At 46.5% G+C, this 21,491-nt stretch overlaps 1 non-coding gene across 1 annotated transcript; it reads left to right on the top strand.

The window, feature by feature from the left end:
- The first annotated feature begins 20,310 nt into the window (after positions 1 to 20,310).
- Trnas-gga lies at positions 20,311 to 20,385 on the top strand. Its single transcript has one exon. It is a non-coding gene; the product is annotated as a tRNA-Ser (tRNA).
- Positions 20,386 to 21,491: the final 1,106 nt, after the last annotated feature.

Here is a 21,491-nt window from a genome sequence, read left to right on the forward strand (position 1 = left end):
GCTGAACCGAAATCTGGATTCCCCAAAACACGCGGCAAAAGCGTGCAACGGGATGCTGCAAACACCAAAACGTCACTCATACAGCGATATCTCAAACGGATGACCGTATTTTTTTAAAAAAAGAGGCGTATTTGGCAGGAATGTTGACGTCATGTTTTTCCGAGAAGGAGAGGGAACGGCCTCACGTCTTCTCCGCCTCGCGGCCTTGAGGGAGCGAAGCGAAGAGAGGAGGAAACTAGGTATCTTGACGGTCACGCGCCTCGTCGGGCTGGTTCAGTTTCGACTTCTTTTTCCGAAAATACGGTCGTCCATTTGAGATATCGCCTTACTAGTAGTGTTGTAGGGATTGTAGCGTATCGCCTACATCTCCAGCATTGTTTTTTTTTGAAATCCAAATTTCGGTTCACCATCCCTTTAACGAAATTTCTTGCAATCAGTTGAGAACAAGTTAGAGCAGTGAACTTGTCCTTGCCCCTGGCATAACGTTTTAGTGTTGCCCATGAAAACTCACATAAATTTGTAAATAAAAAAAAATAAAAACTAACCTTCATAAAAAAATTTGTAACCTTGGAAAAGAAAAGTTACCTTGAACAAAATATGTGCGATAAAGTTGTACAACGTCCATTTGTGTGCTTAACCATTTTTGAGGCAAATCGGCGACAATGAAAAGAAGACGTTTGAGTACAATTGAGGGAAAGACAGAAAGGATGCATACCTACAACAAAAAAATTTAGAACGACCACGGGCAGAAAATTCTGGTGAGGCTCTCGGAGCGACTACGTGGAATGGGCCTGCGCAGACCACAGAACAAGATCGGTCAGAGCTTGCAGCCATAAGGTGCTTTATACCATGAAGTTACAGAAGCGGGTGCAATTGGAAGCAAAGCGCGTTTCGTTTCTCTGCAGAACGAAGAGTTTATTAGGTGGTATGCATTTATAAGGTGATACAGCCATGAATGCACATACTTTTCAATGCAGCACTATATCATCAACTTGTTAACCATGCCGGGAAACACCAAAAACCGAGAGCATTATTCCAAACTATCTCAGCTTAAAGTTACCCACGACAGAAGCTTCAAGCCATCCTTGCAAATTCAGTGCACAAAGCAAGCCATGTGATGCAAAAACCAAGCCATGTGACCTTCTAGTTGGACGCCATCGTACGTCGCGCCTATAATCATGTGTCATGCTGTTTTTGCTGCAATGGCTTGTAGTGTCAAAAGTGGTCCAGCTTAAAGAGACGCAAAGTATAGACGTGTGTAAGTGGGGCCCTCATCTAGACTGCAGCTACATTGCGAAATAGGACGTTCCAAACGGGATGTTTGCTGCGTGTAACCACACGATCAGCTTGTGCCCAGCGATTGTTCGAGCTGAGTACATGTCCTCGATAGTGCCATTAATTTGACAAGCCTTTTTATGAATGTTAAACATGAGTACTTACAGAGAGACTGCACCTCAACGACTAATGACTTGGGATAACTAACTGAATACTGATAAATCAACTAAATGCAAAACAATTACCTTGCAGGCATTAAATTTTTCAAGAGCCTGGGTCGACTCCGCATTAAGGTGAAGGAGTCGATGCGTAATAGGACAGTACAAACAAAAATATGCCTTAGAATTCATTTTGCACCTCCAAAATGATGTGTTTTTGAAGGTAAGATAAACAATGTTCTTGAGTTCTTGATTCAGAAAGTGCCTCAGCTGTACAAATGCATATGCAATAAGGGCACTCGCCAAGCCTATTCTACTCAGCTCTGGGCTGGTTAAGCTAAGTTAGAGTATAGAAGTACACGCTCACTGACACCATTAGAAAGGCAGGGAGAAGTCTCCGTTGTTCCACCTCCAGCCCGCCTGCTACCTTCGATGACGTTTCAGCGCCCGATGAGCCTGGAGCGAGCACATCTGTCCAAAGCGGAGTGAAAAGCACAAGCACGTGCTGGAGGACGCCCAGCCATTCTCTTTTTGTCATCGGCTGTACTAGATATTTTTAGTAAGACATATCTTTAAGTGAGAAAAAGTATTTCAAATATGCAGTCCACCTTAAAGATAACAACAGTTGCCATTCACATTTTTCCAAGTAAGTGCTCCCACCTATCGTAACACCTACACATGTGGTGCGTGAGTGAGTTCATGACTGAGAGGCTAGAAAACGAAGCGCTCACAAGGCTTCTCTGGCACTTCCAACCATGCGGGTACATTCGTCGCAAATTTCCGATTTCTAGACAAAATGATTTAGAATGAGCAAATCTTGTCTACACCCGAGGTAGAACATTGAATTGTGATTCCCCCATATTGTGCGAACCATCCTTCAAACTGCGGTACCACCTGCAAATGAACTATGTTGTGCTGCGGCACACGTCCATGCTGCCTGCTTCAGAGGAAAACCACCGCTCGTGTTGAAGACGACATCCCACAGTGTACAGGCAACAATGTTTAACAAACTAACATAAAATTGATAACATTCAATAGACAAAGATAGGCTCACAAAGTGTCGACACCATGATTGTTGTTGTTGGTTTTACTCTTGCATACTAAGAAAAGTGACTTCCTCTTTCCTCCGATGTACAGTAAAACCCCCTTATCTTCGTGACCCCTATTTCTTCTCGAATCGGTCACAGAGGACATAATCGCAGTCACTGAATTCCGGAAAATTAAAGGCTGCGAAAATTAAAGGTTCGCCAACATTAAGGGGTTTACTGTTCTTCCGTGTGTCACATGCTGTTAACATTTCAAGGAGGCTGAAGATATTGGTTTGAGAAAAAACTGACCTATGAAAAAAATTGCCTTTCTTTTGCAGAGCTTTTGGTAAAACGGAGTCACAAAAGTAGCTATACTTGGCGTCAACTATTTTGTGCTGTATTATAAAGTTAGAGTAGATTCCACAGTGTTTCAGCACCACTGCTTGTTGCCAGAGCATATGTGATTTAGTGTTGCATCCTATTTGCATGATCTAGAGAAACTAGCGCTGACAGAGTTGGAGCATTCCAAATAATAACAGCCGACTGTAGAATCATTGAGAGATGCACACATGCGAACAGTGCATTTCTTAAAAGTGGATTCGAGCAAAGGTAAAAACAATATGTATACTTACGGCGGTCATACTTGCCTTTCCGAAGCACGACGACTTTTCCCTCGGTAGCACCATCCAGTAAGAAGCACCAGCAACACGCCCATTAAACGCCGCCGACTCCTGGATTGAATAACGACCCGCCTGAGGTCTTGGAAGGAGATCCGGAACACTGCATTAGGCCAGATGTTGTATCTGGTGGGGCAGAGACTAAAAGTAAAAATTAACAAATTTATCTGAAGCGCTATATTCCTATAGGATAGCGGTATTTTTTTAGGCCAGTGATGCGTTTTAATTAAACACAAATGTTTGGTTTACATGATGAACCAGCAGCCCCTATTTTGCCTAAGTGTAACGCAGTGTCTAACGTTACGTACGACGGAACCCGAAATAAAAGTTAGTTACGCCCAACGTAACTGTCAAGCATTCGAGTCACGTCCGACGTAACCCAAAATAAAAATTAAAGTTACCGTATTTACTCGAAAATAGGTCGAACCCTATTCGTTTGACCCACCGAGAATAAAAAAATAATTCAAATATAGGTCGACCTTTTTTCTTTATTTTTAAGAACAGGGGAAATTTTGGGCCCAAAAAAAACTTTATTAACACCACTCTCAGCTAAATCACGGGGCGATGCCAAAAACGTAATCACCATCAGAAATTCTGGACACATCATCGTCGTCCGAAGCTTCGTCAGCTTGGCAGACATCCTCGCAAATTCGCAACAATACTTCACTGACACCGTTGTAAAATGACGACAAGAGGAAACGAAAGAAGGTGCGAAGCGACGAAAGACAAACTACAAAGACGCATGTAAAGCCGCCGTGTCGCCATGAGCAACACGCGAGTCGAGCGTTGGCCGAGCCGCCTCAAGCAACAAACAAAAGTAACCTCCGTTTTTTCTTTTTTTCTTTTTTTTTGTGCGCGTTTGCGAGGATGGAGGGCAAAGTGCATGGCGCATCGCGTTCCTCTCCTTCCCCGTTGCCCAGCAAGGGGAACGCTAGTGGCTGGCAGAGGTCGGCATTTTAGGTCGCCCTCACTCACCCTCATCCTCACAGCCACACTCACCTAAGCCCCTCACTCACCCTCACAGCTACACTCACCTTCAGCCCCTCACTAACCCTCACAGTCACGCTCACCTTCAGCCCTTCACCCACCCTCACTGAACCTCACGCCCCTCACCCTCCTCACGGTCCTCCCGCCCCTGACGCCCCTCACCGCCCTCACGGCCCTCACGCCCCTCACTCACTCATGGTCCTCACGCCACTCACCGCCCTCACGGCCCTCACCGCCCTCACCGCCCTCACGGCCCTCACCGCCCTCACCGCCCTCACGGCCCTCACGCACTCATAGCCCTCACGGCCCTCACGCACTCATAGCCCTCACGGCCCTCACGGCCCTCACCGCCATCACGGCCCTCACGGCCCTCACGCACTCATAGCCCTCACGCCACTCACCGCCCTCACGGCCTCACCGCCCTCACGGCCTCACCGCCCTCACGGCCCTCACCGCCCTCACGGCCCTCACCGCCCTCACCGCCCTCACGGCCCTCACCGCCCTCACGGCCCTCACCGCTCTCACGGCCCTCACGCCACTCACCGCGCTCACGCCACTCACCGCCCTCACGCCGCTCACCGCCCTAAAGCCACTCACGCACTCATGGCCCTCACGCCACTCAGGCCAGCTTCAAATGGGCAATTTCGCCCAGAAACTTTACGTCGCAACACCAGCAACACGCGCCGCCCGCGATCACACGCAGCAACCAATTGCTGCAATTTGCATCGTCATCATAAAATTTTATTTTTCTTGCACTATTTCGACACAATTACGAGTTATAAACGGGTTTTTAAGCATTTAAATCTCGTTAAGAATTCTAATGCACCTTTCTGAAACAGTTTATTTCCAAAAAACGATCGATTTCAAACGAGAACCAAGTCTTTCGGTGTCATCATCACCGGCACGAGGTATCACGTAAAAATTTTGCGTCCCTTATTAGATGCAGCCGCTTCAAACGTATTGGAATTGCTCCGAGTTGCTTGCTTATTTCGAGCCGGACCCGATCTCAGCACTTCCTGTCGATCTACGGAAAGCTTGAGAACAACCCGCCATTAACACAAAATTGCTGAGAAAGATGCTCGATCTGAAGGGGGCCTCACGCACTCACCTCCCTCACGGCCCTCACACCACCTCATGCACTCACCGCCCTCACAGCCCTCACGGCCCTCACTGACCCTCACCTCACCTGTGAAGATGAGTGTGAGTGAGGGTGATTGAGGGCCCTCATGAGTGAGGTTTGCCGAGGTATGGTGGCTTGAGGCGCGATGGCGAAACCAGACGCCCGAGAGATGCGCGCGATAGCGGCACCGGCCACCGTGGGCGGGACATTTCGGTTGTCTTCGTGCGCAAAAGCCTTTTGAAACAAGAAGCGGCGCGGCTCTACGGCAACGCCGGCTCGGTGACTCGATAGCTCGATGCCTCCGGTAGGTTCGCAAAATTTGGTCGCCAATGTAGGTCGAAATTCTTTGGTCACGATTTCCGAAAAAAAAGGTCGACTTATATTCGAATAAACACGGTAGTCAGCCGCGCGACGAGACACACATTATGAAAGCGATTGGTGCGAGCGACCAAGGCGATGAGCGACGTTTTCTAGAAGCGCAAGAACCGAGCGGCGCAAGCAGCGAGAGTGAGAAATCTTGGTCGCTCGGTGCCGGCACTCGTAGCTTCTCGCCATCGCTCATCTCGTTGGTCGCTATACACCAACTCAGCTCTCCTACGTCACGCCGCGGTGGTGGCGCGCCGGACGCACTTCCGGTCTGGGGCGGTGGGCAGAAGTCGCCGTGCCAGACATGCATTCCTGCGTTCCTTTGGAAGAAACGAGACAAAAAACCTGCCTTCTCGTCAAAATGCTGCGACGGGGGCTATACCAAGAGAGTCTGGGAAGGTTTGAAGATCAGTTTTCATGTGTTTTTGCAACTTCCGTTCGTCCGAGAACGTGGATTGTAGCCGTGAAAAGGGCAAACCTGACGCTGTCGAACTACGATTACGTGCGCGGGCCACAATTTGTAGTCGCCAGATGTATTTCCTTTGTTCCAACATGACCGAGAGAAAACCCCCAAGTTGTCCGGACCACCCACGGATTCAGTGCGTCTTCAAATTCACACGGCCGCCTGATCGTTCGAACTTTCGTCTGCTCTTTCAAAGTTGTCTGCTGTTTGTCGTCTGCTCGTTCAAACAAAAGCGGCCCGTAGATCAAACTTTGACCCGGTGATTGCAATAAGAAGTAATTGCAGGCCTCTTAAGTAGGCTCGGTGTAAACAGTAGATACAAGATGTTAATTATTGGTACCGGTGGCCATCACCTACTTGTTACGCTTTGTCTGTTCCCGCTTCCGATTTTCAGTATCGACGTCGAGCATCGCCGCTACCTTTTACACTTTTGCAGCACGAGCGACGTCGCGACCGAAAATAGCTACAAGAATCTCATCATCGTTTTGGCGTCCATTCTGCAGCGTTCATGCGAATGAATCGCCGCATGTCAAATTATTTACGGAAAGTTTAGCGGCGTAACGAGCCTTGATAATTTCGCTCAGGCGATTGAAGTGGTAAGCCATTGCGATGAGGACGTAGAATCGACAACTCCAACGCCAAAAAGAGTATGCAGACTCACACAGACGCCGACAACGTGACATTCGAATGGTTTGTTGACGCGGGACGCGGTGCTTCTTGCCCGTGCTCCATTGCGCGTGCGTTCGAACTGTCGTCTGCTCTTTCAAACTTGGCTGCTTTTTGTCGTCAGTTCGTTCAAACGACAGCCGCTCGTAAACCAAACGTTGACCCGGTAATTGCGATAAGAACTAAGTGCAGGCCTCAAAACACTTTTGAAGGTTGGTTGGAATAAGTCAACTAAGTGTAAACAGATACAACAAGTTGTTGATCATTGTTACCAGTGGCCATCACCGACTTGTAATGCCCGATTCTACTTGAGGTTTTCAGTATCGATGTCCACCATCTCAGCTACGGTCCACGCTTTTGCAGTCCGAGCGACGTCGCGACTGAAAATAGCGAGCAGAATCTCGACGTGGGAGTCGGGCTTTAGCGCCCATTCTGCGGCGTCCACGTGAAATGAATCGGCGCACGTCACATTATTCACGCAAAGTTTTGCCTCGTTAGTTTTGCTGAAGCCGCTCAAATAGTCAGACATTGTTAGGAGGACGTAGCATCAACAATTCCAACGCGAAAAAGAGCACGGGGACACCCACCGACGCCGACAACAACGCAATTCAATGGTTTGTTTATGGGCAACGGCGGGCTTCTTGCCCACCAACCACGGCGCATGCGCGGCGCCGGTGACGTCCGCTAGGGGCGCTTCGGTTTGTTTGTAAACATGAGTTGGTGTATATTGCTTACATGCCGTTCAGAAAGGCGCTCTAAGTTCTTACCATTGCGTTGGGACCAGCCTCGCATCCAACCGTAACCAGTCTTGACATTTTTAAAGCCGCCCAGGTAGAAGTTAACATCGTACATACATCGTTTTCAAGCATGGCTCCTCGATCATTGCTCGATTTACATTTTCGGTAAATGACAAACCGCAATGAGGCACAATTATTCTAGTTCAAAATTGTCGCGAACACTTGGCACGCATGCTTACACTGTAGCGCACCTAACGTAATTTAAAAATATAAAACAAAAACGGGATGAGATTCGCTTACCGCTTCACGGAGACAGACGCCTTCGGATCCTAGGCCTAACGGCCGAACTTTGAAGTCGCCTGCGGTCCGGCGATCGGACGAGTCGAGCCGGCCTGACCCAGTCTGACCACTCCTGGTTGAACTATGAGAGGCGCCGTCGATGATGATTTTGGGGGTTTAATGGCGCAAGAGCTACGAGGCCATCTGCGCCAAACGATAGTAACAATCAGCATGCTTTGGTGAGAGTTTTACCAAAGTGCAACCTAGGATTTGGTAAAGCTATAATTGGTATAAAATGCCAATGCTAGTAAGAAAGTCTATTACCCGGCTAAAAGGGACTATGGGATTCTCCCCCAGCAGGAGGGCCGGATGAAACGGTGTATGTTGTTGAAACAACTCGGGAAAATAAACACGATGCTTGTGCTCCAGAGCGGGACAGGACCACAAGTTATGTAAGATTGTAAGAGTATCACCACACTGATCACAAATAGGAGAATCTTCCCCCCAAAGTAGGTACTTATGAGTGATAAAAAAATGCCCAATTCTCAGACGGCACAGCAAGGTTTCATAAAGACGACTCTTGCACGAAGAGCCTTCCCAGGCTCCAAGAAGAAGCTTTGTAACGTGGAGCTTGTTTTCGCACTCCCTGTCCCATTCCAACTGCCAACAACGAAAAAATGATGACTTTACTAAAGGCTTTATATCCTGATATGGTGAACAGAAAGACGTTTGGACAAGGTTTCCCACAGACCCTGCAAGCTTGTCGGCCTTCTCGTTGTCCTCTATACCAACGTCACTAGGTACCCAACAAAATGTTATGCTTTGACCGTCATGTAGAGCAGCGTTGAGTTTACTCTGAATTTGTTGTACAAGCATGCTTTTAGTGTCCTTAACAGAGCAAACTGCAACAATCACACTTTGAGAATCAACAAAAAGAACACCCCTAGTTATTTTCTTATGTAGAATGTAGTCTATTCCCATTGATACTGCATAGAGTTCTGCAGTAAAAATGCTGGCAAAAGAATCAAGTCGCTTAACTTTAGAGAAGCGTTCTGAATACACAGCGCAGCCAACGAAAGGTGAAGTCTTGGCACCATCTGTGTAAACATGAAGATAACCATCATACTTGATTTGTACTTCACAAAACTCTTGCAGTATTACAGCATGGGAAATGCCATGTTTGTTAAATTTTGTGAGCGACCAGTCACAGGCAATTGGCAGTGTCTTCCAGGGTGGAATACGGTCGTCGACATTTCGAATGAGGCCGACCTGGTCCAATGAAAGATGCAGTGAATTGCAAAGTTCTTCAATGCGGGAGCTTAATGGTGTCACAATGCTTGGCTTGTTGTTAAAGAGACGGGAAAACCTCGACCTTGTAAGGGAGGAATAAGTAGGGTGTTGAGGGTCAGCCAGAATCTTAAAAGCATAGGTTAGGCTAAAATAGGTACGTCGTTTGTTCAGTGATAGCTCATTAGCTTCTGCTTATAAACTGGAGACAGGGGATGTTCGGAAAGCACCAGTTGCTAGTCTCAACCCCAGGCGGTGAACTGGCTCCAACATCCTGAGGGCAGATGGCCGGGCCGATCCATACACTGCCGCACCATAGTCAAGACGAGATCTTACAAGAGCATTGTACAACCGTAGAATCCATTTTCTGTCAGAACCCCATGACTTATGAGATAGAACTTTCAAAAGACCCATAGACTGAAGACATTTAGTTTTTAAAGCTTTAAGGTCTGAAATAAAACTAAGCTTTTTATCAAATATCACACTAAGAAATTTGTGCTCTTTCCTGACAGGTACAGGGTTTCCCTTTAGTTCCAGTGATGGGTCCAATGACAGCCCACGACGCAAAGAAGAGGGCACACAGACTGTTCTGGATGCAGAGAACCGAAACCCGTTCTCGTCAGCCCACTCGGAAAGTTTGTTTATGGCTATCTGCAATTGGCGCTCACAGCTGGAAAGGTTACAAGAGGAAGACGAGATCTGTATATCATCAGCGTAAAGAGAATATGAAACAGAAGGAGGTAGCAGTCGTGCAATTGAATTCATTTTTAGCACAAATAAAGTTACGCTCAGACTCCTCCTTGAGGGACTCCATTTTCTTGCACGTAGGAATCAGATAGGTTGGAGCCAAGACGAACTTGAAAAGTGCTGTTTGTTAGATATTCCCTTATGCATTGCAGCATACGGCCACGGATATTACATGCATACAGATCTTGAAGAATCCCATGTCTCCACGCTGTATCATATGCCTTCTCCAAATCGAAAAAAACTGCGACACAGTGCTGCCGGTTTACAAATGCCTCACGTATCACAGTTTCCAAGCGTACCAAATGATCGAGAGTAGAACGACCTCGGCGGAATCCACACTGGTTGTTATCAAGGCCCTGTGTTGTTCCAATACATAAACCAGTCGCCTGTTTATCAGCCTTTCAAACGTTTTTCCGAAGCAGCTCGTTAGTGCGATTGGGCGGTAACTTGATGGCTGTGAAGGATCTTTATTAGGTTTTAAAAGGGGAATAATATGTGCATGCCTCCAAGTCTGAGGAAAACAAGCCTTTTCCCATAAGGAATTAAAAAAAGAAGGAGGTTTTCAAGGGATTCCGTCGACAGGTTACAAAGCATTTCATAGTGAAGCCCATCGGGCCCAGGAGCAGATAGCTTTCTTACATTAAGGGCCATCTCAAGTTCTTATCGCGTAAATGGCCGATTATAAGAGGCTGCCTTTCCTCCAGTTACGATTAGCTTTTGTTGCTCCGTACGGGCTTTAAACTGTGCGAAGTTAGCACTGTAGCTGGCTGAGCTGGATGAATTAAAAAAATGTTCTCCGAGGATGTTAGCTATGTCTTTTAATGACGAACAAGGAGCATTAAACTTTGGGATGGCAAAGCACCTATAATCCCCATTTACTTTCCTATATCTGTCCCAGGCCTCTTTGGCAGGGACAAAACTAGTTAGAGAAGACAAGTACTTCATCCAAGACTTCCGTTTTGCCCGCTTCCTAGTCCAACGAGCCTTGGCTTTTCGGCGTTTGAACTCCACAAGGATGTGCGAAGTGAGATATTTACGAAATCTTTCCCAGGCCTTGTCTTGATCTGCCAGGGTTGTGGCACACTCCTTGTTCCACCAAGGTTTACATCTTTTTGGCACATTACCAGAAGTTTGTGGAATAGAGCGCTGAGCAGCCTTTAGTATCTGCCCAGTAACATGAAGTGTAGCGTTCTCGGGTGACAAAGAAGAAAGAATCGAAGGATCTAAAGTGGAGTAAAGATTAAAAAGTGTCCAGTCAGCCTTGTCTAACTTCCACCTAGGGACCCGCTTTAAGATATTAGGCAATGGAACAGTACTTTCTAAAACAATAGGATAGTGACCACTTCCAAAAGGGTTATGGAGAACCTTCCATGAAAAGCAAGGAAGTAATGAAGGTGAAGCGATAGAAAGATCAATAGATATGAATGAGTTGTGTGCCGCACTAAAAAAAGTTGGTTCTTTCCCGTTAAGAAGACACAGCCCAGAAGACAATAAAAGACGTTCAATAACACTACCCCGGGAGTCTTGACGGGTACTGCCCCACATGGGATGATGAGCGTTAAAATCACCCAAAACTAAAAACGGTTGAGGAAGCTGTCCTACAAGTCCCTGCAGCTCTTGAAGATTGAAAGGAATATTTGGTGATAAGTATAAAGAAACAAGCGTTACAAGGCGGTCCACGAGGAGACGCACTGCAACAGCCTCCAGAGGTGTGCGGAGTGGAACTTGAGAGCAAGCGACTTTACTCTGCACAACTACTGCAACGCCAATAGAAGGAGTGGAAGCGGGACGGTCTTTCCTAAAAACCTGATGACGTCTTAAAATGTTAAAAGAATTAGAGTGAAGATGGGTTTCTTGCAAGTCAAGAGCGATGGGTCGAAGCTCATCCATGAAATGATTGACATCGTCAATATTTCTTAAAATACCGCAACAGTTCCATTGCATAAAATGTACCTTTGTCATCTATTAAATAAGTGTGTAAATATGTAAATATAAGCAGATAAAACCTAGCAAAATAAATAAAACTATGGAGAGCCAACTCGAGCTAGGTGGAAGTTGTGATCACAATGCAACAGCTATCGGGGCTATCACTTGGGCGCTACTACAGGTTGCTTCTTTTTAGATTTACGAGAAGCTGTCTCCCATTTCATACCATACTGGTCGGACCCAGGAGTAGACTGACTGTCAGCATTAGTTGGTATCTCCATGTCCTGGGAAGTGTCTGGTGGATGGAACATGACAGAGCTGGTCCGGCCTGGCACGCACGGGGGAAAACCCCTGCCACGATCGGATGGAGGAGTGGCGGACGAACTGGGCGAGGGGTCACCCAAGCTTGTCTTGACACCTCCTTTCACAAGAGCTGCATGGGTACCATGCTGCTCCTTCGGTAGGGGGACCCTCTCCAGCGAGCAGGAGCGAGAAGCTCGCTCCTCCCTAGGAGGGGACCTAGGAGAGGGGACAGGCGCGGCTGCTGCCGGCCTGTCCTTGGATGGAGGGGCAGCACGCGAGCTACCACCAGGGACTGGGGGAAGCTGCTGCTGCCCCTGTCGGGGAGCTGGGGCCCTGAGGTCGGCCGCCAAGATCTCGGGAGAGACCTGGGTGGTCCTTGACTCCGAGCGCGGTGCAGGGCCCCTGCGCACCGCCTCTGCATAACTACCCTTTGACAAAAAGTAAAAACGCTTTTTTGCTTCCACGTATGTAATATTTTCTTTGACTATCAGGGAAAGAATATCTTTCTCTTGCTGAAAGAAAGGACAGCTGCGGTAGTAAGTGGGGTGTGGTCCACCGCAGTTAGCGCAATGGGCCACGGCCTCGCAAATGTCGGAGACGTGGCCTTGACTTCCACACTTTGCACATGTCTCCTTTCCGCGACAGCTGCGTGACCCGTGGCCAAAACGCTGACAACGGAAGCACCGCTGTGGGTTGGGGACATAAGGGCGGATCCGGCAATTAAGGTACCCTGCTTTAATTGTCTCTGGTAGAGTGTGTCCCTCGAAAGTCAAAATAACATGCTTAGAGGGAATTTCTTCACCATTCCTTTTAAACATTATTCGTTTGGCGGCAACGAGACCAGAGCCTTCGAGGCCCTCAAGAAGTTCATCCTCACTGGTATGAAGGAAGTCATCCTCAGAGAGGACAACACGAATGGTGTTAAGTGTACGATGAGGGCTCACCGACACTTTCAAGTCAACAATATTGGTCATTTTAGAGAGTGCTTCACTTTGCTTTTTTGTTTCTGCCTCCACAAGGAGGTCTCCACAGTGGAGCTTCTTAGCCTTATAGGAGAACCCTACAAGGTGCTCAAGAACTTTAGCTACAACAAAAGGTGAGAGCTTTGCAACTGGTTTCTGCTCATCCAGCGAATGAACGACAAAAAACTTTGTAAAGGTTTCTTCCTTAGATTCTTTTTCAATGGTTTTGTGTTCAAGGCAGCGCCTTTTAAAGGCTTGCCCTGAACTGAGTTTGGAGGGGTGGGGCGCCATAGGAGGGCAAAGGGTGTTCGGTATCCGCGGTGCACCACCCACCACCGAGCCCAACAAGGGGTTAGGTAACACAGCATAACAAGAAGGGCTTGGGTGGAGACGTTACGCTAACAGTGCTGCCGGGAAACTATACCCAAGTGTGGGTCAAGACAGAGGTTCATTGCCACCCAAGGTTAGCCCTTGCCGCCAAAGAGGGGTGAAAAAGGAGTAAGATAAGTGAGAGAGAAGTAAAGGAAACAGGAAAGGCAAAAGTGAAAGATCGGAGGGAATAGTAGAAGAAATGGCGACTACACTGAATCATCCTGGCCGGGCTTTACCAGGACTCCCGTCTATGAGAAGCGGGGGCCGAAGTGGTGTACTGCCTTACCCGGGGGGCCCCGAAGGGTCCAAACCTGCCCCGGGCTCGGCTCAACCACCAGGATTCCCTTTTCCCCAGACACGGGAAAGCCACGCACAGCCAGACGTGGGCGGGCGAACCCGCATGGCTCGGGGTCCGTGCAGACGCCACTCTCCAGGCGCCGTCGAGTTGAGAGCCAGAGACGCAGTAGAAACGGAGCGTAAAACATCTGTCCCGTAAAACGCAGAACGAGCCAGCGACGCCAAAACCACTACGTCGCCATCTCCGCGACGACCGGAAGCGTGGAAGCCGGAAAGTTAGAAAAGGCGCGACAGCGGAAGCCGCTGGGCGGAAGCTTTACGTTGCGGGTTCGCTTTTCTCCGACGTCGGCTAGTGTTGCGGGCTGGTGCGTTTGCGGCTGTTTGCGACGACGCAAGGGGCCACGAAATGACGCCGAGTTGGCCGAGTACGAGTCACGGCCCACGATACGAGCAACGGGCCGTTTGCCGCTGTCGACCGGCGATGCGGTATCCGCGGCTTGATGTCACGATCGGTTTGTTGCCGTGCACGTTCACTCAAAGTTCGAAGTCATGCCGTTCCGTTCCGGCACGAGCCGCACCACGTTTTCCAGTGCATCGCACGTGGAGGCCTTTCGACGCATTCAGTGACCGTAAAGATCGGGCCCGCTGTCTTCGGTGCTGTGGAAGAAGTTGCGAGACGGAAGAAGCATCAAAACCAAGGCGTTTGGGACTCCAGGCTGGGCCGCCGGTTCACTCTGAACGAGAGGCGACGTGTGTGCGCACGCTTTGAGGAAGCCTCCGCGTTTCGCCGCGCCAGAACTCGCCGATTGCGTCCGGACCAACCGGACCCCGAGTCCGAGAGGCTCTTGCACAGCCAGGAACGGCACCGAGGTAGGAGCAGCTCGTTCTGCGCTACCATGCAGTGCTCTACAGTGCTCGGGGCTCTCGGTGTCGTTCGTGCTTGCACCGAAGTCTTTGTGACCCCTTCGGACGCGCAAGTCGTACTTCGCAAAGGTTTGGACGGGGCGCCCTCACCGAGCAGCTCCGCTATATTCCGCTTACTTATGATTGCAATAAGAGCTTGCGTTTGTTCTCGTCGGCGGCGCGGAACCGCCCTCCGCGCTGCCGACGAGGTTGGCCGCCGCCATGTTCTCAGCTGTTCGCTCGCTCCCGCAGCGAGCGCCTTCCTATAATCCTCCCCGTTCCAAAATGCGATGCGACCTCCGTTTACATGGGCTGAATGAATGCGCACTCGCCATCTTGATCCACCTCTGTCTAGCGAGTTTAATGCGATGCGCTTTCTTTTCGCATTATGCCGTTTACATGACCGCATATTGAATGCGGCAACTGGATTCAATGCGGCTAAGTCGCATTCATGTAAACGCGGCTTATGTTCTTTTTCGACATGTATGTTGTATGTAACGATACCGGTGGTAAACGATGGACGTTTTAGTTGGAAGATGGCGGTCGTCTTTCTGCATGTATGAATTGGTTATACCGGTAGTCCTGTGGTATAAGTGTTTTGGTGGAAAGATTGTGGTCGCCTACGTCATCGGACGCAAAATCATACCAGCCACACCGAATCATATCGGCAAGCAAACTGGGTGCCAGTATAGACAGACCCGGAGCCATAACGGTGGCGGTATCTCCAGTTATGCAGAACGCCAAACCAAACTAGCTGCATGCATAATAACAAAAAATTAAGGTGGTGTCGTGGCAGAACTGCACAAGCAGCAGGTTTGCCTACTGTACGTTTTTCCCATAGGGTTGTAGTCCTCGGCAGTAAAGGAATATTTCTTCCAGCGAACTGGACAGAATGGTCTCCTGGTGGCTCTAGGAAGGCCTTTCTTTTTATTAGGTAATCTTAGGAGTGAGGTTTGGAGCCATGGAGTCTGGGAGTTTGCAATTATTGTCTTTAAATTAATATACTTTCGGTAAGTGAAATTATTTTTTTAAAAAGTGCCTTCTTGTGTTTGAATTGCTCTCAGATATTTTCGAAATATGCATGAGTAACCACCCAATTCAATATAAATAGATTCAGAGTTGACCCCTGGTGTAGTTACAAAAACATATTTTTCCCTGCTTTTAGAAAAAGTCAAAGGAACAGTCAGTGAGAATAAGATCCCTGATTATTCTCGGTTTCACTGGAGGCGGCGTTTCTGGAGCATTCTTAACTTTTATCTGCATGAGTTTAACACAGATAATTTAGTCTTTAAGATCATGTGCGAAAGTTTGGATTCGTATACATTGAGTATATGTTTGCTCTTCAAATTTGGCAATACAATACAAAATATTTTTGTGCAATGTGTACTAGCTTGCCTACCTTTGCGTTTGATACTATGAAGTGAAGATCAGTAAAAAGTGCGATCATGTTCCCATGTTTCTATGTTTTGTAAGATATTATTTCTTGTCGTCACCGCCTTACCTCAAGCAGTATTTCACTAAGCGATATCTTTGAATGAGGGTGACGAATAAAAGTTAAGGTGATATAAATCATTACTTAAATTATAAATTATATCATGGTTTCAGTTCCGCCGATTTGGCTATGGTAGTTTAAAACAAACACTTCTCCCCCAATATAATACTGAATATATTTTCTACTTACCGTTTGTTGATCAGTGTTCGGTTGCCACGGGCATTTCTTTTGTTTTTGAAGAAAAAATGTTCAACCAGAAAATATTTATATCAGGCAGCCATTAAGAACACAAATCTAGAGATAAAAAGTAACTCTTTTTTTGCTGAAATGATTTAAATTGATGTATTTAAATGAAAACAAAATCTGAATGATTTAACATAAAAAACAAGTGTTTTACCTTGCTGCCAGTTAAAGGAACAAAATAAAAAATAAATTTGGCGAAAACGCTCCTCCATCAGTTAGCGTCCAGATGTGCAACTATATGGACATGCATTCAACAATGTTTACTTTTTTTTCTTTCAGTCGAAAAGCAAAAACGTGTAGTATATCAGGTGGCCTCGATATAATGAGTGCTAAAGGATAACCGCTCTGCACTAAGGTTTAACAGGTAATTTACGACATGGGGGCAATCTTATCAATGTTGCGTTTAGCATTCTTCATACCTTAATGCAGACATGTCTGATCACCCTATAGAAAAGCGTGAAATACTTTGGAAGACGATTAAATGTAATCACCAGTTCGAGTCTGGCATGCAACTAAGTCATAGCGGCTAAGAATGTAATGCTAACTTAAACAATATTCGCGATCTAGGCTAATGTGGATTAGGAAATGCTACATGCCTTAAATTAAGGAGACGAGTGTTTGCATATTATATGCTGTTCAGCTTTCGGTGGCCATTTGAAGTTGTGACTGGTCGCAAAGTGCCCACTGTCGAAATGGCAGTGTCGGCACAATAGTTTAACAATATATTCTCAGACGTTGTAAGACCTTTAGCGGATTGTTAGCCTACCAGACAACGTTAAGTTAAGCCGCCCCACGATACACAGGGGCATAGACAGAAAGCACGACGACGGTATCATTGCAGATTCTTAACGCGCGGTATTTGTGCCTAAGGCGTGACACCACTTTCAAGTGTTGATTTTTAAAGCAGTTGCTCAATATTCATGAAATTTGGAGGGTTGTTTATTTATCTCGTTATCTAAATGCACTCTATGAAATTTCATCCCTGTAGGTCTATTTTCCGATAAGCTACAGGGGGACGTACGCAGCTATTAATGTAAGTCGCCTCACGTGGCAAGGAAATCTATCGTATAAAATTGCTGGAGAATATTGAGCATTTCTAAGCTTCAGCTTTAACTAGAACATATGGTGGGGGGGCTGTCTATTTTTCGCCTTAAAATCTGTTTTGTTAATGCAAAATTGCAATTTGAAGAGCATTCCATATAATGGGGCATTTTCTCCTCATCAAAACTCTACTTTTTGGCAATGAGAACTTTAGTTAAGTAGAGAAATTAATATCTAGCCTCCTTCTCCAACAAAGTTCAGTTCAGAAACATCAACAGTAAAGAATACATTCAGCGTTTCATTGAAATGATAGATTTCCTAAAACAAAAGTTGCTGCAAAAAAGTGAAACTGAGAAAAACCCGTTTACAGTTTCCACACCACTTGCTTTTACTGGTGGTGGTAGCAACTAAAAGGCACCAAGAGCGAAATGGCACCTTCTGCTTACACGCAATCTCCAGCACGGCTTTGCTGAGTGACTCGAGCTTAAAACGCTTTCTTTGAGTGTCGTTTTGTTGTCGGCATCTGGACATTGATTGTGAAATGAGTGAGGAATTGGGTATGCTTGCAATAGACGAACCAATATCAGCAAATATGGGATGGGCAAGCATCATCAAAATAGAAAGCAGACAAACCCACATGACGTTCTATACATTAATGCTGGTTTTTGGTCAGTTTTGTGTTCAGCCAGGGTGAACTTTTCGATTCTTGTCCACATGCATAGTCTCTTCTGCGTGAAAGCTGGACTTTTATGGTGTTCTTGCCCAAATAGAATTTACTCTCGGTTAAAGATATTTAATGTACTGAAACTGTGAAGAAATGCTCTTTCCAACCAGAGTATGATCATCATTCTAGGGTATACCGATTTATAGCTACAGCAGTTTGAAAATAGAAAACAGTAGCTTCACATTTCAAAAACACTTGATTTTGCATCGTTGGCTCACTGAAAATGTTTTATTTCTCCGTAAATACTTTAGATATTGCAATAAAAATTTTCAGGAGCATACATTATTCGTTGCGGAACCACGATACACAAAAATAAGAAAAGTAGTTTTTTTCTCAAAAATTGCAATTTAAGGTGGTGTCCCCCCTTAAACCAACCAGCCGGGTCTCTGAAGTGCTGTATCTGTCAATATCACGTCTGTCGTATTGTTACTTAAACAAAACAAAACAAATTTAAACCTCAGGTGTCGCTTAGTTTCATTTCCTATCTGACCAAATGCCCGTTTGGAGCGCGGAGGCTAAAACCGGTTTTTAAACAACTTGGGACGGCTTACGACCTGCTCAACAGCAGCCCACCCGGTCGTAAGCCGTCACAGCAGGCTTAAAAACCGGTCGTGTTGACGTCGGCCGTAGTCAAACAGAAGTATGGACTGGCCTTACGGTGATGTTGTTTGACCTGTCAGAAGCATTACGTTTTAACTCATGAAATGCGTTCTAACGGAAAAGTATCCTTCCGTTGGTCCCTCCGTGCATTTCCCTGCTACGCTTGGCGGGATAGTTAACGTCATGTGACCTAAAACACCAATGTAGTTGCCAAGCTATGTTTAGCTGGGAAATTGACGTCACGAGGTCTAAATACCAACTCAGCTTCCTTGCTCGATAAAAGAGACCAAGGAAGTTCCTGTCGGAATGCAGACCGCCGCACAAGTGGGAGCACACAACTGCAAGGTAATCGCCCTACACGGAATCACCGTCCATGCTTAGAAACATCACAAAACAGAGGACGACTTGCAGTTCCACCACCGACGAGCTGTACGCCTCGGCAATGCAGTGGCAAAGGTCCCATGGACTGACCTTCGACATCGGGTGGGTTCCCGCACATCAGTGGATCCCCGGGAACAAGACTGCCCACGAGAGGAGCGGGCTGTGCTATGCAGCTAAAAACCTTCCCACCACTCCATCACCACTGCAGGGGCAGCCCATATCCAACGACGACGACAACGGCAGACATAACGGCCTCGAAGAATAGGAGCCGAGAGAAGAAATGAGAAGGGAACGGCTGCGAAGGAAACAGGACTCACAAGGCTCATGACAGCTACCGTACGGTTCGATCCCAGACAACACCCTCCGGGGGCGGGAAACCGTCACCCTCTACCGGATCGGGACGGGTGAGGCAGTCACGCCTCGAGTGATCTATAATATAGAATTCAGCACTCTCAATACAAAAGAGAGAATTACGCCGTCCCGCCTGATCCGGGCTGCCAGCGTTGCATGGGTCCAGGAGACATGCTCAGGCTCTTCCATGAGGTCTGGGAGTGCGAAACCCTTGCAGCACTTTGACGAACCGTCATCCAGCATCTGCCTGTAATGGAGAGATCACCGCCTATGGCAGAGTGGGCTCATTCGACCGGCGATGCGGAAAGGAGGGCCAGGATTCTGATAATTCACTTGGACGACGTTTCCCAGAGGGAGCTCGGGATCTAGACTACTGCTCCCCTTAAACACCCCGAGCCTGCCGCTCAGCAACTTTACTCGTTTGCTTCAGAATTACCATCACAACCATCGTCGCCGACAGAGTCATTTGAAGACCGCCAGGCTTCCATCCAAAGTGTCAAAGTGAAATTTTTATCTGTTTGGTTCGGGTTCACGGCTTTCGGTTCAGTTCCGATAACCAAAGTAACGGTTCAAACCGGTTCGGACCGGCTGGAAGCGGTTCAAACTGGTTTGAAACGCTAAATGAAAACTATTTTTTCCGCGTTGTTATGGCAATACTAATAGGCACTATTTCCGGCGTGAAACGATTAACTCGGTAGTTTTATTTCTATAGCTCGTGAAATCCACTTCTAGTCAATTACTCTTGCACATTTCAGGTACTCTTGTTCCTCTTCTACAGGGATTATTTTCATAATTCTTGTCCAGATCGCTTGCACCTTTGAATTTAATTGCAATATAAGCATAACCTTAAAATTCTAAGCCTTTCAGCCTTGTAGGCGTTAGACTGCTGACAGCTGATAAAACCTGTTTGCTCTACTGACGTCTAGCCCCTGGTTAGCTCAGTTAGTAGAGCGCTCCACCGGAAATGGAGAGGTCCCGGGTTCGATACCCGGACCAGGCAAATGTTTCTCCTTTGTCCCTCTTATTCCCCTTCTCCAAAAATTATTTTCGTTGTGAAATTTCCTTATTAAATATGGACACAACAATAAAATAAAAACTATGTTAACATACAAACTTATTGTTTATAAAACTTAACATCTCTTTGTTAACCAGAGTCACATAAATTGTACCTAAATCAAAAGGTTTACGCCAAATGTTGCAGTATATTTTATTTATTTATTTATGTATTTATTCATTGATTTACACTGTACTTGCATCGCCACGAGGGCATTATTGTAGGAAGTACGTATTGGAATGTAAATAAAACAATGTGTCTGTTAAAACAAATATGTGCATAAAAAGACTAACAGTAAATGAAACAAACGCAATAATACTGTCACAGACATCATAAAGAAACAGACAAAAAATGCAGTACCTGTGCTGCGCTGTGCATGTGCAATAACCTAGAAAAAAGCATTTCATCCGAAGTAGTGCTAGTCACCACGTGCTGCGGCAGTATTCAAACCTAAATCGTAGTTGGTCCATCGAACTAAAGAATTAATTCATGTACGTAAAATCATGGAATGGGCACCTAGTCGCCATATATACTGTGTATTATGGTTTACAAATTACGTTTCACCATATATATATGATGACACAACTGAGCTAAAACTAAAAGCAATAACATTTTCAAAATGCGAGGAACGTTTTAGGACAAGCCCGTTCAGTCTTTTTTTTTTATAGAAACACTGAGCGGCAATCTCAACGCTCGTTTTCCTAAACAGCATCGTTTACACTCAGTACTGTGATGCAGGTGAAGAATCCTACAGAAATAAGTTATAAAAATTGGTCGCTTTAATATATAAGCACGTCCATTCTCGGATCAGATTTGACTTTAAAAATAGCGCTCACCAAGGTGAACATTTTCTTATACAGGATAAGCAGTCATAGCCTGGTTGTTGAGGCTTGTTCTTGAAAAGATGCCGGTCAATTCGATTCGTAAATAAGCCATCCCCCCTACTAATTGGTGATTTTTTGTTAAATAGCACAAAGTAGTATTTCATGCTCTACTGGACATGGCACCTACTTAATTGGTCACTCTCTGACGGTTTCCGTGCATAATCGTAG

This window comes from Ixodes scapularis, unplaced genomic scaffold, assembly GCF_016920785.2.
Source record: "Ixodes scapularis isolate PalLabHiFi unplaced genomic scaffold, ASM1692078v2 PGA_scaffold44__24_contigs__length_19508400, whole genome shotgun sequence".
Lineage (NCBI taxonomy): Eukaryota > Metazoa > Arthropoda > Arachnida > Ixodida > Ixodidae > Ixodes > Ixodes scapularis.